This window comes from Balaenoptera musculus, chromosome 4 (assembly GCF_009873245.2).
Source record: "Balaenoptera musculus isolate JJ_BM4_2016_0621 chromosome 4, mBalMus1.pri.v3, whole genome shotgun sequence".
NCBI lineage: Eukaryota > Metazoa > Chordata > Mammalia > Artiodactyla > Balaenopteridae > Balaenoptera > Balaenoptera musculus.
In genome coordinates this window covers 125,157,210-125,170,128 of record NC_045788.1, presented here as the reverse complement: position 1 = coordinate 125,170,128, position 12,919 = coordinate 125,157,210, and the positions used below count along the sequence as shown (strand labels likewise).

General features: G+C 35.6%; 1 pseudogene; it reads right to left on the bottom strand.

The window, feature by feature from the left end:
• Positions 1-434: 434 nt before the first annotated feature.
• LOC118894903 lies at positions 435-1,442 on the bottom strand (annotated as a pseudogene).
• Positions 1,443-12,919: the final 11,477 nt, after the last annotated feature.

Sequence of the window (12,919 nt, the reverse complement as noted above, 5' to 3'; positions counted from 1 at the left end):
ATAAATATCTGCTGATATCTGGAGCTAAATCTCAATCTAGAAAATAAGGATTTTATTTACTTGACTACTGTCAAAGTTAAGTGTTGATTCAAGTAAGATGTTCTTTCTTGATTAATGCCATTACTCCATAAATAGTCACTTTTTCCAAAACTGCATTCAAATTTCATGTTGTACATTTCATAGTAAGAACCTAGATGGGTAGGTTCTGACACCTATAATCAGCACAGACTCTCTTTGAAAAACGATAATCTCATTTTAAAAAAAAGTCACAATTTGTGCTTTCTTCCCCCATTTCTGGACAAAGAACAGTCAGAAAAGATTTTAGGGTATATTGCATAGAATGACTCCCTCCAATAAATCAGCCCCCCAGAAACACAGGATGAGGATGATGTTTTACAATATTTCCTGTAAGAAAGTTAATTAAAAATTATCTTACACATATCTCTTTTTTTCAGAGCCTTCCTAACAAAGATTCTGCCATATAATTTCTATTAATAGCTCTAAGTGATGGGGAAACAATTTTTACTATCATGCAGACATTTTTGGTTTCTTTTTCTTGGCCCTCAGTACTGGAGGTAGAGAAATCTTAAAGGCTGTCTTGCATGTAGTGCAGAAAGGGCCGAAATTGCAGAATACTGACAAGCACACAGAACAGATGTAGCCTATTTCAATGAGATTTCGATGACAGAAGCAAGCGGCCCGGTAGTCAAAAAGAATTGTGGGTGGGAGGGAGGATTAACCGAGATCTCTGATCTTGATCAGGAAGAAAAACCCACAGTATATACTGCAGAAGGGAGGGTACAGTCTCCCTGTGATGTCACAAGCCTTTTGGAGGAGTCCTGAATCAGAGTCTAACACGCAGGCACCAATCAAAATATTCTGCTTCTGTGCTGCGAAGTTGACATTCATGAAGTTCATATATTGCAATACACTGTCTTCCGCAGCCTTAATCACCCAATATCCGATTTCATTTCCTGATTATCTTTAACCTCCTTGTTCATTCTCTGAATGTAGCAAAGAATTTTGGCGAGGGATCCTGCCAGCAGAGTTTCTATATGTTGACCCTCTATGTCACTCTTGGTCATTAGATCTTTGATCTCTTCAACAATAATTTCATTTGCTGCTGTTAACAACTCGTATTTTCCGTCTTCACTTCCTGAGGGATTAAATTCAGAAGAAGAGTTGCCAGAGTCTCCAAAGAAGTCTCCAAGTCTGCCATTCTTTCCAGGATATAAGAATAGAGTTTCTTGAATGTGACTTGCTATCACAGCAAGTTTGTTGAAACGACTCATGAATAAGTGAAAATTTCCTAGCACCATCACTGCATTTATGCATTTTGATAAAGTAAACTGAGATTACTTTAATGCTTGCTTTCCCCACCAAATTAGGCTGGTATCAACTACGATAACTAGAAGATTCAATTCATCTTCGTCTGAGACCATGGCAGCCCAGGTCCCTCAGCACACAGCCACTTGCAGTCTCAAATTTTTAAATAATTATATCTCTTCAAATATTGACTGTTCTCCCTCCACATTTGTGACCATCCAATGAGCCCATATATCACATAGGGCATAATTATTTCCCTTGTGTTTAGCATCTTTCATGGATTATGTTGGAATTGAGACATGATTCATTCTAAGATATACAGATAAGTCTGGGCTGAGACAGAAGACCCAGGGCCACTTTGAGGAGCCTCTACTCCTATACTCCTGTCCCTAAATGTCATTTATCAAAACTTCTGACTTAGGTCACTTAAATCTATAACAGAGGCCTGGTAAAACTCAGCAAATATGCACAAAGTATCACAGCTTAAAGTGCTAGCTACCCAGTAAGAAGCAGCTCAAAGTTCATGCTCACCAGCAGACAGTAGAGCCAGTTAGCAAACCAAAGCAAGAGGAGAAAGACCTTGGTAGTGGTCTTCAATTGGACATCCTGCTCAGGACACCAATTATTTAGTCCCTCCTGCAGAGGTAGTATGGACTCCCTTACCCAAAATTTGTTTCAGGTCTCAAGACTGATGATGCCACAAACACACTCCAAGGGGATATGAAAGATTTATTATTTTTATATAATGAGGCTTTATGAGGACAACAGGACTGTCCTCTTAACTTGGTCCAAAATGGCTTAATAAAAAAATAATAGTAGACAGATTTAGGGGGTTTGCTGTTGTAACGGGACGGGTGCTCACATGTGGACAGGGCTTTGCATGGTTTAAACTCTCACCAGCGCCAAAGGAGGGAGCTCTTGGGCTCTCTTAGCAGCTTTCACACATGTGGGCGAAAGGGAAAGAGGTAAGCTATAAAAGCTGTCAGTGGTCAAGCATAAAAATGGAGTCAGACTTTGTATTACATGAGCTCTGTGCCAGGGAAAAACAAAACAAAACAAAAATAAAAACAAGTGCTGATCTCCGGAGAGCTGCCAAACAGGACAAATAGTGGCAGTAGTCTAGGCTTTTTGACGAGGTCTAAACTTGCTCTTCAAGTTGCTTCTGGGATGCTGGTTTTTATAGCTACTGTGTTTGGGAATCTATTAGAGAGAGGAAATTTTGGAGCATGGATGAGAATAAGGGAAACTTAAAATACAACAAACCTCACTGTTCTTACTGATATTCAACCATTTTTTCCTTAAATAAATAGTCCTTGGGAGGTTGCAAGCTTTGGTTAATTTCTAGAGTTCTGAGAATATTGGTTTTGAAGTTGTTGTCAATGTTTACATTGCTTTTCTGGAGGAGTGGATTTCTGGAGTTTCTTATTCTACCATTCCATATATGTTAGTCTCCAAATCCTTTCTTAGCATAGACATATAGAAACATGAATCTTGAGTCAGTCCTCTGAACTCTGAAACATCTACATTTTGAAGTAAACTGATGAAACCAAGAATGTTTAGAAATCTTAGAAGACAAAAATACATGTTACAGCATCCTTCATGAGATATTACCTTTATTTTTTTAAGGTTGAGGTGTTATAATAAATTTAAGCAATTTAGATTATTAATGACAATCCAGAAGTAATTGTTACTCTTTATTTCCCATTGGATAGACAATATTTACCAAGAATAAAATCCCCTCACTCTTCAAAATTATTTGTGCCAGAGAAGGTACTGGAAAAAAAAATAATATTTGAAAATATATACAATGTTTTTGCGTACACACATCAGAAGTTCTATAGGATAGTAAGTTTCCAGCAGAAACTCGGACATCAGTTTTATTCAAAGAAGCTCTATGTGAAACAAATTGATTTCATTTGGAATTGTTTAATTTATTAATAGTCATTTGTTTTTACAGCTGAAATAAAATGTTAATGCTAATACATAGAAATACAGTCTGGTGTGCTAGTTGACATTTCTGCAATGTTAAATATGCCCGTTAAAACATAGAAAATGATCTAATAATTATTAGCGTTTTTATTTCTTTTTTAAGCCTTGACCTTTTATCCACAAGCAGAAAGGGCTACTGAGAATTTGTATGCTCTTCTACCTAAGTTGATACCTTTTTATTTTTCAGCTGGGCTTTTCTACAATCAGTCCTTTAACTCTCTAAATCACAGTTTTGATGTACTCAAAGTCAGTGACTTCTTGACTCTTGATCCTGCACCGTTGTGAGTGTTTATAGTAGTAGTAACCCTCCCGTAAACCATGACTTGTTAATTTTTAGCTCAGAGTTATGACTGAACTGGCATTTGCCTAGAGTGCCTTACAGATTATTTCTAGAATAAGGTAAATAAAAGGATTAGGAATTCTACCAACATCCTCTAGAAGAGATCCAAGTTCTCTCCTCCTCTATAGTCATCACCATATACATAAAATAGCAATTCATAACATGGATGTACGTGTTTATTAATAAACTTGAATTTTCTCTAGGCTAGGGCAATAATGGTGTCTTGAACAGTTAGTTTGGGCAATGTGATTTGGGAACATTATCCCTAAGTAATTTTTCTAATGTACTGAAGGAATTGTTACAGGCATGACTGAACAAGTTAACTACTGTGGTCACCAGGGATCAGGGAATCACTGTATTTTATACTGTCAGAGAAAATTCATTGCCAGTAGAACAATGTGATACATTTAAGCACTGGGTCATATTGAGTTGGTGAAAATTGATGTTTACAGACAAAGTTACTGTTTTTGTCTCATTTGGCACATTTTTAAAAGGGAGTCAAAGAAGAGAGTGGTCATTTATTTTCTCTGACATTTAATTAATTCTCAAAATTAATAAATTGTTTCATAATTATGCTATATTTTGATCCATATTTATAAAGCAAAACCCTCAGCTAAACATCTTCTTCATCCAAAAATTTTTCTTTATGGAAATTTGTAGGCTAAATTTGTTTACATTTCTCTGACTGATCCCATAGGAGAGCTCAATAAATAGTCCTAGTTGAATATCATTAGAATATTTGAGATGAGTTGAGCCTTCTTAGAAACATAGCAAATGTTTCAGGGCAGGAAAATAGAAATTCATTAACCAAACTTTCTATTTTTCATATAAAAACTTTTTATGAAATAGAGCTTTTCAAAAACATTGTTAATGAAGGTGAGAACTGGAATTCAAATTTCTGCCTTAGTGTCAAGTTGATCCCCTGTCCTCAATCATCTCTGTATACAGGTTTGTGCTATGTTGATTCTATATTGGTAAATGAGTTTCTTTAACTTGTTTTGACAAGTGCACATACACTAGAATATATTTGCATAGGGAGCTCCCTAGTGCTCTAGTGGTTAGGGTTCGGCCTTCTGTGGCCATGGTTCAATCCCTGGTCAGGGAACTGAGATCCTGCAAGCCATGCGATGTGACCAAAAAAAAAAAAAAAAATTTGCATAGATGTGTTGATGATTTTATTTACTATAAATTTTCAGTTTTTATTTTTGCTTCTATATATTTAAGTATTCTTTCCTGTACTAGTCATTTTATAGCAAAGCATGTGGTCCTAGAAAACAGTTTTGGCAACCAATGTTCATAAACTAAGTTGTATTTCAAATAAAATTCACTTATGGGATTTTGATTTTGAGGTTTATAGAAAATGAACTGTCCACAAGTAGAATTTTTCTTTTCTAAACCTCTAAATATTTAAACAACTTTAATGAAATCAAATAATATTTTCCCACTCTTTCATGAGATAGTCTCACTTGGAAACTTTTTTATGTGGGAAGAACTTTTGGGGAGAGGAAGGGAGAAAATCCTCCATAACAGATGTTGTTGTGACCTGCCTATGGCTTTTTGAGTTTCAATCTATGTATGTACACTAGTGGTTTCTTTCTGAGGGAGAAACCAGGCTTCTCTGTATATAAGAGCAAGCTCCACGTGCCAAAAGAACAGAGTTGCTGAAGAGTTGAAGCACCTTGGAACAAGTTCTTAATAACAAGGAAAGGGAGTTGGTGAATAGATTACCATCTTCCCCTCCTCTCAGATGGGTAACTCACAAGCAGTCCCCATGCAGTGTCCCAGCCGTCCCAAGTCAGATAGAGTTCCAGTTGCCACCCTGGGAACTTGCTTCTTAACATGCCCTGTATTGTCTCCCTTTCCTTCTCTATCTCATTTTCCTACTCCCAAATTAACTTTTCCTAGGATTGTACCCAAAATGACACAGTCTGGGGTAATCCTAGCAAACATTCTCAAAGTAGTCTGACTTAAAATCATAGAATGTGGAGCTGTTTACATAATGACTTTTGAGGTTTGAAGTAAAACAATTAATTGGGCTCTTTTTCCTTATTCACATCATAAGCCAAGGACGGTAGTAGTCAAGGTGAAGGGCAAAATACATCATCATTATTGATGCAGATGATCTTGCAGAATATAGGTTATATCTGAGGGCTAGAAAACGTCCTAAGATCCAAACCCAGTATCATATAAATTATTATCAAATTTGTCTTTTTACTGCCCCACTCATTTATTTTTAAGTCTTCATAATGAATGTTTTTTATAAAAGATTTTAATCTCTTTTCAAATAGTCATCACCTATTGAAAAATCATTTAATTCCTTTTATTAGAAAAAATCCTCATCTTTTTCTCCACTCTTCTATTTTCCTGGTCAATTTAATCACTCCTCATATCATTTCATATATACATACATATGCATACACAGTTTATATTTATTAGATGTAATCAAAACCAAAATTTAACCATTGAAAACCACATTTACACATTGGAGCACACAGTTACAAGACTTCACTAGGAAAGTAGAAAACCAGAAATGCTTCATGTGGTGATTTGTCACTGTGTCTACCTTGTCTAACCTGGGACTAGGTTGCCCATTGTCCCCTCCTCTGTATGGTTTTGAGTTGGAGTTGATCTAAAAAACATTGCCATGAGGTTTGGAAGCTGGAGGTGAAGCAGGTGCCACTGTTTTATGAAGATTTCACAACTACATGAATGAGAGCCAGACGCAGAGATCTTAGTGGATTCCAGCTTGTCTTGGCTTCCTCCTATTAATAGTCCAGCCCTTTTTTCCTAATGCCCTGGTGACCCACAATGGACCCAGGCCCACCAAAGGGCACAGAGGTAGCACCTCCTACTAGCTCTCCTTTGTAGTGCCTCTGGGGCATCTGGATAGACCAGAAAGCTCAAACTTTTCTCCAGATCCCAGTGCTTCAAGAGCACTGATGAGTAACTTTTCTCTGAACTTTTAGCTCCACGTTCCAGACATTATTGTCCCATCTCCTCCTCCAAGTGTGTGTGATCTACCTCTTGCAATCCCTTATTCAGAACATTCACAGTGGTTATGCTTCCCTGATACATAAAGGAAACAAAGCAAAGAACTGGCATAGTTCAGTAATGAAATCTCTTCTTTTGCTAATCGTATAGATGACAAAGAGTCTGATCTTGTAACAAAATCTGAAGGAAGCTCTAGGGAATACACCAGTAGGCTCATTCCTTTTATGCCAAGCAGTACCAGAATCCAAGTAAATTATCCTATGTTCTAGATTTTTAAAATCAATCAATCAGAATTCACAGCAAGAATTACCAAATAATGACCATAATAATGTGATAAAGGAAACCGTGGCCTTTACATGAAGAGGCAATGCAAAGTCTCATTGATTTTTGTTAGCAATTAGTATTCATTGAACAATCTCTCTGTAATTGCTATGATATTGGATGCCCACAGCAAAGTTAATGGAGAAAATTGCTCAATTCAGGAAAAGAGTGTTTGTAAAAAGCTATAAGTAATTGGTTTCATGGGGCAAAAAGCAATAACATTCATGTGTGTGCTTGAATAAATTTCTGGAAAATCATGATAACAACATATTTAAAAAATTAAGAACAGTTGAAAGAATGTATACCTTTTTTTGCCTCTCTTCTATGTGGTTTATTATTTCTTAAAGGGAATATCATCTTAATCTGTGTTAACACAATAATTCATTAGATGGTTCCTACCATGTCATCATAAGGATTTCAATTCATAGGATAATATATTCCTGTCCAGGTGAGTTGATAATAGATGAAATTCTCACTTTTGTAAAAAAACTAATTATGCAAAATTAAGCTTTAACAAGTATCATAAGGAATTACTTCTATACATTTTGTAGGCTAGAGAAGATTTTAAGCTCAACCTCTATTGTCACCATAATAACCTTCAGATCAGTTCTATGTGTTTGTGTGTGTGACTTGGGTGTGTATGAGAGGGCTTCTCTGTTGGTCATTTTTCTGTGCTGAATTTTGTTTTTACCCCCTCCATCCCTCAGAGAAATAATGGTATCCTTGCAGATTGATCAAGAATTTTCACTATTGAAGGACTTTTGTGGGGAAAATGAAGCCAACAGAACTTTAGTCTCACTTGGAAGCTTGCTCTAAATCCAGGTGGGACTTTAAAATAAGGAGAAAAGTAATGTGTAGAAGGAGACTGAGATTTTCCACAAACCTCAGGTTTATTCTGATATCATGAAAATCTCTTTTCTGCACAACAGTTTCTCCACACAAGGAGACTGAAACTACTAAAAGGCCAGTCAAAAGAAAGACAGCAGTAATTAGTGTGTTTGGACAAAAATCTGTGAGGTAGAGTCGTTTCATTAGTCCTTATTTATAGCCTGAAGAAAACATTTCTATTTATACTTTTCTCTTTGATGGTCCCCACTAAGCAAGTTTGTGCATAATTAACTAGAATTCTAACATACTCTGATATAAAGAAACAATTATTCTAATTACCTCAAAAGACTTAATGCTAAAGTGTAAGATAATAAAATGGCATCTTGGTTAGTCAGATACATACATATATAAAAGCATAGCTCCATACATAATGAGTTTTTTTGGGTTCTAATTCGTATTGAATGAAAAATGATATAGTTCAATTTGTACCTTCAGCAAACAGTCTATCAGGTGAGATGGTTAAGTTAGTTATAGCCAAACTTTAGCAAGGCGTATTAAAAGTGCAATCAAGGGCTTCCCTGGTGGCGCAGTGGTTGAGAGTCTGCCTGCCAATGCAGGGCACATGGGTTCGAGCCCTAGTCTGGGAGGATCCCACATGCCATGGAGCAACTAAGCCCGTGAGCCACGACTACTGAGCCTGCGCGTCTGGAGCCCGTGCTCCGCAAAGGGAGAGGCCGCGATAGTGAGAGGCCCGCGCACCGCGATGAGGAGTGGCCCCCGCTCTCCGCAACTGGAGAAAGTCCTCACACAGAAACGAAGACCCAACACAGCCAAAAATAAATAAATAAATAAATTTTAAAAAAGTGCTATCAAATCATCAGGATATTGTCAATGAGTAGCCGTCACCTGGACAAGGGTATCAGAAAGGGCTTCTAGAAGAAAATACATTTGAAAACTTGTAGGATATCTAGAATTTCAAAAGAGTTCAATGTTAAAAATCTTTTATGTAAAGAAAAGGTCAAGAACAAAAGTGCATATTTAAAGGAGATTCTGAGCCCTTTTCTCACATTTCTAAATTTATTTCCTTTCTGTCTCACCTTTACAGATTTTTTTCCAGCTTTAGCTGGTCTCCATGGTTTTCTCAATCCCCAGACACACTACCAACTCAGGGAATTGGCACTTGTCATGATTTTCTCCCTCATATCCACATATTTTGGTTTCTTCCCTTCTCAAGTCATGGTACAATTAATATTTTCCTATTGAGCCCTTTCCTGACTTCCTTATTTCAAAGTACAACTCCATCTTCACAATCCTCCCACAACCTTGACCTTTACTCTTTCTCTTTTCTGTTTACTTTTTCTTCAATACACTATCACCAGATGACATAATATAAATTTCCTTAGTCATTTGTTTACCTTCTATTTTCTTCAACTTAAATATAAGATCTCTGAGAGAGGGATTTTAGTCTGATGTGTTGACCCTTGTGTCTACACAATTTAGATAGACTTGTCACATAACAGGTCCCCATTAAACACTAACTAACCAAAAGATGAAATATAATCTGAAAGCAATGACTGGAATAGTTATATGATTAAGGGAGTTACTTGCAGAAGAAATATAATATTACATTAGATAAGGAAAAAGGGAGATTGAAAGTGGGTTATGTTTAGCTAGGAGTCATCAGAAGCCCATTATAATTGTGATTTAAGACATGGAAACTTGTCCTTTCATGTAAAAATCATGCTCCATGCCCAGTATCTTGACAATTTCACAAACCCAGATATGTTTTATTTTATTTTTCCCTTATAGTTCTCCATTCCTAAGGTCACTGAACATGGCTCTTTAAGTTTCAGTAATAACATAATCATTCCAGCTAACAACAACAACAAAAAAGGAAAGATAAGAAATTCACATTCTTCTGATTTAGGCTTCCTAGAAGTTCCCACACCACTTCTGCTAATATTCCCCTGGCCAGGATTTGTTCCCTTCCACACACATGTAGTAAAGATGCTGGGAACTCTTTATTGCTGTTTAAAAAGTGTTTTCCTTGCTGTGGAAGAGTGGAGAACACATCTTGAGAAACAACCTCTGCCATACAAAGGAAGAGGAAGAATGAACATTTATAGGGCATCCACCATGGTCTAGCCATTGTGGAAAGAACTTTGTAAGTATTGTATTATTTAATATCGCCAGGCTTTATAAAGCAGAGATACATGTGTTAATGTTTTCATAAGTATTTGTAAAATTCAGAGGAAGGAAGAGATCCCACATCTGTTTAATACTGAATATTATGCTTTTTCCATTATAGAAATGACTACAATCACAAAGTGGGACAAGATCTCCCAAGGCCAACGGATGCCAGTCCTTTCCATTTTCACTTAAAAAATCACTATTCCAATAATAAAAACGTGTCACTATGCAAACTTTTATTAAAGATTTGTAAGGATAGTTTTCATAGAAAACCCAAAGCATATTTATCTTAAAATCTTGTCATCGAAATCATATAGGCCAAATTAATCTTGATACTAACTCATAGACATGTGTTGGATAAACATATATGAAATATGATAAAGTCAAACTAAAAAAAATTTAATTTAATTTAGTTGTGACAGTAGAAATAGAAACATGTGATCAGGTCAAGAAAATAATTATGATGTAATGATAAAAATTTAACATTCCTTGAAGTTACAGAAATTCTAACACGGATATGTACACAAGAAGATGCAGCTTTATAAAGATTTCAACCACTGTTTGTCTGAAGGACTGCAAAATATGGGTTGCTTTTTAGTTAGCTATAACAACACAGTGGTTTACTTTATGAGTAACAAATTTTATTGGGTTGGCCAAAAAGTTCGTTTGGGTTTTTCCATAAGATGTTACCAATAGAAACCATTAATAGTTCCTCTGGTAAACTATTTCTGAGCAGCCTTTACTTTTGCATTAAAAAAAAAAAAATTGTGAAATTGCACAAAGTTCATACACAAAAGCATGGGGAAGGACTTGCTGTTTTAATTAGTATACAGGTAAACAGGAAGGGTTCATTATCTGTCTGTGAGCTTTGAATACTGCTTTAATAATCACAGTACTGTTACACTGTGTAGGGTTTTGAAACACACATATAATGATATGAGTTTAATCTGCATTCAATGGAGTATTAAAACTTCTGGGAGTGTAATAATTGGTGATGTCAAGCTTAACACTTGGAGGCGGTAAGTACGATAATAGTATTGTATTGAGAATTAATGAGAACAAGAATCTGCCTATTGGCGGTAGAAACATAATTTTGAAATGGAACTTAAAGTGATTTTTTTTATTGACTTAGAATGGATTGGAGATAGAAAAAGTATAAAAGTTCAATCAAGTAATAAAACAGGACCAGCAGAAGAATGCTGAAGCTTTAAGAAAATAAGGAAGTCGGGAGGAGAAACTAATTTAGTACAGATGATAGTGAGTTTAGCTTCAGTCATGCTGAAGTTAAGAAACTGGAAGAACATTCAGGAATTTGAGAGCTAGTTTTTTTTTGGAATGTAGACTTGAGAGTCATTCAGTTGCACCTTTAAAGCAGAATAAATCACTAAAGTTGATAGGTGATAGATAAAACAGATAATCTTTATATATATAATTTTTCTGCTAAAATTTAATTTTATTGTATAAGAAGACAGTGCTTATTCATCTTTGTGCTACTTAGAGTTATAGCTCAATAAACGGATAAAAGTACCAGCTTTATTTTTAGCAGTGAAACTTTACTTGATATCATCTCACACAATACCTCATAACCAGGCTACTCATTAGACACCTGGGTAATAGTTTCAAAACCACCAATTCCCAGGTCAGCACCTTGGTATCTCTTAATTGAGGGGTGAGTTGTCTCTTGTAGAACTAAATTGACAGTCTTCACTATTGCCTTTTTCTTAAGAACAATATAATAATTTAGAAATATTTGGAGTATTAGAACCTGGTTGGTAATAAGTGGACTAACACATGTTTATGCTGCTGTGGCAGGAGGCTGAAAATGATTGGAGAAATGAGAATTTGATAAATATTTGATAAAAATATTATATTTACAAACATATTTTTCATGATGTTTATAATGACACGAGGCTACAGGGTTAGTACTTTTGTTGACAAAAGCTTATGCCTTAGAAAGCATATTATTAATGTACTGCATTTTGGTCAAGTTTGGCTTTTTCATAAGAAAAGAGGATAATATATTCTAAAATACTTTTCTAACATTTATATTTTATTTTTTTTAATTTTTTAATTATTTATTTATTTATTTATTCATTTTTTTTCTTAACATTTTTAATGGAGTATAATTGCTTTACAATGGTGTGTTAGTTTCTGCTTTATAACAAAGTGAATCTGTTATACATATACATATATCCCCATATCTCTTCCCTCTTGCATCTCCCTCCCTCCCACCCTCCTTATCCCACCCCTCTAGGTGGTCACAAAGCACAGAGCTGATCTCCCTGTGCTATTCGACTGCTTCCCGCTAGCTATCTATTTTACATTTGGTAGTGTATATATGTCTATATATACACTACCACTCTCTCACTTTGTCCCAGCTTACCCTACTCCCTCCCGGTGTCCTCAAGTCCATTCTCTAGTAGGTCTGCGTCTTTATTCCCGTCTTGCCCCTAGGTTCTTCATGACCTTTTAGATTCCATATTTATGTGTTAGCATACGGTATTCGTTTTTCTCTTTCTGACTTCACTCTGTATGACAGACTCTAGGTCCATCTACCTCACTACAAATAACTCAGTTTCGTTTCTTTTTATGGCTGAGTAATATTCCATTGTATATATGTGCCACACCTTCTTTATCCATTCATCTGTCAATGGACACTTAGGTTGCTTCCATGTTCTGGCTATTGTAAATAGAGCTGCAATGAACACTGTGGTACATGACTCTTTTTGAATTATAACATTTATATTTTAAATGATCATCAAGCATTTATATCAAAGTATAACTTGTTAACTAAATCAGCAATAAGCTTTCAGAATTGAAGCATAATAAAAATATTTGGTAATTGCTTTATTTTCTTTTTAAAAATATTCTCTGAAAACAGAGAGCTCCTATTTAGAATTTAATTTTTACATTCACCTCTTTTTGATTCTACTC